Source organism: Penaeus monodon, chromosome 4 (genome assembly GCF_015228065.2).
Source record: "Penaeus monodon isolate SGIC_2016 chromosome 4, NSTDA_Pmon_1, whole genome shotgun sequence".
Classification (NCBI taxonomy): Eukaryota; Metazoa; Arthropoda; class Malacostraca; order Decapoda; family Penaeidae; genus Penaeus; species Penaeus monodon.
The window spans coordinates 54924585-54929584 of NC_051389.1; the positions used below are offsets into that span (position 1 = coordinate 54924585).

General features: G+C 26.2%; 1 pseudogene; it reads right to left on the reverse strand.

The window, feature by feature from the left end:
• LOC119572619 overlaps positions 1-5000 on the reverse strand; it is a 19284-nt pseudogene that overhangs the window by 13295 nt on the left and 989 nt on the right.

A 5000-nucleotide genomic window follows, 5' to 3' on the forward strand; every position in this document is an offset into this window, starting at 1 on the left:
TTCAAAAATCAAGGAAAAGGGTAAACAGGTGAGACAGACAGTGCTTTTAATTGGCTCATTGGTGACTTAGCACACGTGTAGCCATCTATGTGTAAAAACAATTAATAAAGTAAACTCACAGTGGGCATGGCATGTACATACATGCCACACCCATTGGCTTTGGGTTAAGGTAAAATTTGTATAGTTGTAATATAAAAATCCATAAATGTAAAGTGGAACATCTATGCAAATTCAACTATGAGAAGCTACCAAAATAAAGGTCCCTTGCATAAGCTATGAGACAACTTACAAATAGTTTTTTCCCAACACAATTAGTTCTTATTATGAAGCTATTAGCAAACATTACAAAACCTGATACTGTAAAGTGCACTTCAGGAATAACTGCTATGTACAGAATCACAACAACTTCCAGTATAAGAAAAGAAAGAAAAAAATCTTGATACTGACATATGTGTAATTTTAATTCTAAGCAAATAATCTGGCATATGAATTGTAACATAAAATATATCCTGAAAAAAAAAATGTATGTGCACTATATGCTATGTGCATAATACATATTATCTTCAACAAATCAATTAAATCACAGCAATAAATTCTTAATATAAGATTTATACATACTATGTTAAAATAAATTTATGGAATACAGTAATGTGCCACATCTACTGTAGAACATGACATAATCCCATAAATAAAATCCTATATTGAATAACTCTAACTGTTATGCACCAATCATTCAGAAGATAAAATCTTCACAGATGAACCTCTGACACTATCAGCCAATCACATTCTGATGATTAATTTAGGACTATAAAGTATTCAAATGTGAATACATATGCACTGCAGAAAATCATATACATAAGTAAACATACACATACAAACTTATACATACAATATATAACCACTGAAAGATGTATCTGAAAGTTCTCATATTTGCAAATATATAAATAATAACATTATGTACTAATTTGGACCCATATGCATTAATATCTCTTCATTATAACCTCACTAGTAAAACTCCCAATCATGTCATGGCAGAATATACTCTGATGAGGAATTATGAAAAAGTAATTAATAAAATAGTATACTATAAAATAAATATATATATAATACATAATAATATAAATTATATACATATAATAACATATAAATGTATCTATATTCATATATCATAATATATATATAATTATTATTATATACTATATTATATATAATATATATATATATATATATATATAATATATAATATATATATATATATAGTATATTATTATATATATATATAATATATATATTATATATATATATATATATATATATACATATATATAATATTATAGTATAACATATATAATATATATATATGATATAATATAATCTAGATATATATATATATATATATATATATATATATATATATATATATATAATATATATATATATCATTATACACACACACACACACACACACACACACACACACACATAAATTATATTATGTAACCACTAAGAATTTCTAAAGAAAATCAAATCTAAGGAATAAATTATTTATCACAACAATTAATTCATGACAAAAGGTGATACATTAATCATCTGATGTACCATATTATATAGGTAGATAATAAACTTACTAATAAGGGTTTCCATTTTCTCATTGCAGATCTGTGAGTCGCTGATATGCTCACTGATGTGACTCTGCACCTGACCCAACAGAAAGCCTTCCTGGGTGAGTAAAATTCAATATATTCAACATATATTCTAATAAGACATAGAAAATCTATAATCACTAATAACAATGACAATGATAGTGATAATGATGATGATTATGATGATGATGATAATAATTATAACAATAATAAAATAAGAATAAAAATTACTAGTCATAGTAATAATAGTAATAATAATACAACATACATCAAAAAGATGATATAATAATAAATGACAATAATAACTGTAATATATAATAATATACATAATAATAATATTAATAATAAAATAACATCAAAAAGATGATATAATGAAATACAATGATATAATAATAATGAAAATTATAATGCAGATAAGTACCACTAATGATAATATTAACAATGAAAATAACAATAATAATAATAATAAAAATAATAACATTAATAATACTATTGATACTAATAATAACACTAGTGATCATCATAATAAAAATAATGATAATAACAATAACAATAATGATAATGATAATGACAACAATAACAATAATAATAATAATCCTTAAAAAAAAAAAAAAAAAATGATGACGACAATAACAACAACAACAATCATAATAATAATATTAATTATAATAATAATGAAGATGACAATGACGATTCATTATGGTAATAATAATTATAATAATATTAAAGATATTGAAAATAATAATAATGATAATAATAATAATTATTATTATTATAATAATAAAAAAATTATTATTATAATAATACAAAAATAACACTATCAATATAATAATAATAATAATAATAATAATAATAATAATAATAATAATAAAAGAATGATAATAACAATAATGATAACAACAATTTTTTTTCTTATAATGATTTCCTCATGCAAGAAGAAGAAAAAAATCTGTAACAATGTGACCTATTACTGCTATTACTATTAATAATATAAATTTAAAAAAATACTAAATATAATAAGAATCTTTAAAAGTGTGACAATATTGAAAACTAAAGGAATATTATACAGAAATCTATCAGCTGTTTTACAAAGGAGTGTTATTAATATATAACTTAAGATAACAATTTGTATGGGATTTTTTAACATAAATTTTACATGAATTTGCTGAAAATTAGAGTCACTCAAACTTCCCTAGCAATATTTCACACAATGCTAGAAAATGACTGTGATTGCTTTCAAATACCACATAGTAGATATTTTTGTATGAATTGTTTATGAGTAGATAAAAGTGATTGTTTAGTGTACTGATGTATGTCATATCATCAAACAAAATGTGCTGTAAGAGTTAATCCCGGTTTAGAGCCTGCAGTAAATTTGATTTTGCAAATATTAAAGCAAAAGAATATCTAAAATCTTACTTTTTTTTTGTGAAAACAAATATAGCTATAATATTCCAATAAAATATTGCAACAGATATCATTACTGCTCCCAATACATATACTGATTCAAAATCTGTAGTATCAATTTTGCATGTACATATATACCACATTAACTAAGATTCATATCACAAGACTAAATTAACACGTTCTGTGCGACTGGAGGAGATGCCAACTCCCTACTAATGTGAAAGAAAAAACTTTCCTGTGCCAATATAGCACATAATATCAACACAAGGAGAGGTACCTGGCTTTTGGGTGTTTTGCAGTCTGTTGGATGCATAAAAATGTGTAGATCTGTGGGCCAAATCAGATTTGGTAACAAAAAAAAAAAAAATTACAATGTACTTGCAATGTGCTTGACCCATTAACGATCATATACTCTGTGAGTCTTGGTAAAAATTCATCTAGTTGAAGTTATATACAAGGCTCAGTATTTACGAAAAATATTTTAAAAATTGTGAAAATCATCAAGCGGGCTTGGACATAAGTGTACAGGTGTGAAGGTACCCAAGTCTGAAAGGCAAGGAGTTGGTATAAGTGGGCTGTACCTGGGTTGTATGTTGTGTTTTTGGAATGTTAGTAACACACTGACATTATTGTGGAATATATTGAAATAAATATACTTATACTTTTGACAGTTTCTTTAAAAATAACAGCGGTCTGTATACTAAATTTGTGTTCATAATTTTCATATGGAATTAGTTACATTAACATATTTTTGTTGACTATAGACTTAAACATCTATAACCTAATATCTAAGCAGCATGAAATTGGAAACAAATCAATAAAATAAAAAATAAAAAAGTTATGAATTTCTAATTTCCAAACCACCAATAAAATGATGCACTATGACCCATCAGTGGAATGTGTTAAGGAAAATAATAAATATAAGAAAGAGGAAGCAATATATAAATCACCTTATGAGTACATACAAAAGAAACTGGGAGCCTAAACAAGTATGTGAAACTCAGTGTATATGTTAAGGTGTGGCTCTATATATGGAATAAGATTCAATCTCATGTCATGAGAGTGTAACTATAATTGTAGAATAACTTAAGCTTAGTTTATTTTGATTTTGATATCATTTCTGTTGCACAGTGATATCATAAAGTTATCAATTAAGATAATAAAAACATATCAAATAGTGGTGGCCAGATTTTTGTGCATCTTACCAAATAAAACCAGATGCATTTAGGCAGTACATACTATATGTTATAATAATAATGAATTTTTACTTGTAATCCTAATGATGACATCATGAATCTTTAATAAAAGCTCAAAACCTGATGTAGACAAAAATTTGTATAATCTTAAATATTATCCATAGCCCTATACAAAAGATGTTCTTCAACAGTATTAATGAATTGGATTAGATGTATGCTATCCTGACATAATATTTCCAGTATGCAGAAACACCCTAAGCAACAACGTAAACAATAATTATAGGAGTGCAGTGTCAAGAGATTGTAGCGACCACTATATCTATGTAAAATCCAATGAAAGGCAAACAAACCTCCACCATGTAAATTTTTGGGTGCTATGCTCTTGTAGGCCTTCCGGGCAATTTTTCATTAAATATGGAACTAGGTAGAGCTCTATTTTGCCAGAATGTATATGCTGGAAGTTTGCTTGCCTTTGTAAGAGCACAATCTGTGTAGGTGCCACAGTAACTGTTGAGAAGATGTGCCACTGTCATGGTGGTTGCCACCAGTTGATGCTTTCATCTTTATGGTTGATTTCTGCAGACAACTTTAACTATATGCTTAATGTTAGCAAGAGTGGTGCACAAAGATAGAGGGAAATGGACACTGTCATTTCATAGAGAATAAGAAATAGAATAATAAATAATACAAGTACAGTTGCACCGACCTCCTGTTTACTGCGGAATGACAAAAAATATCTGAAGCACCCTCCACA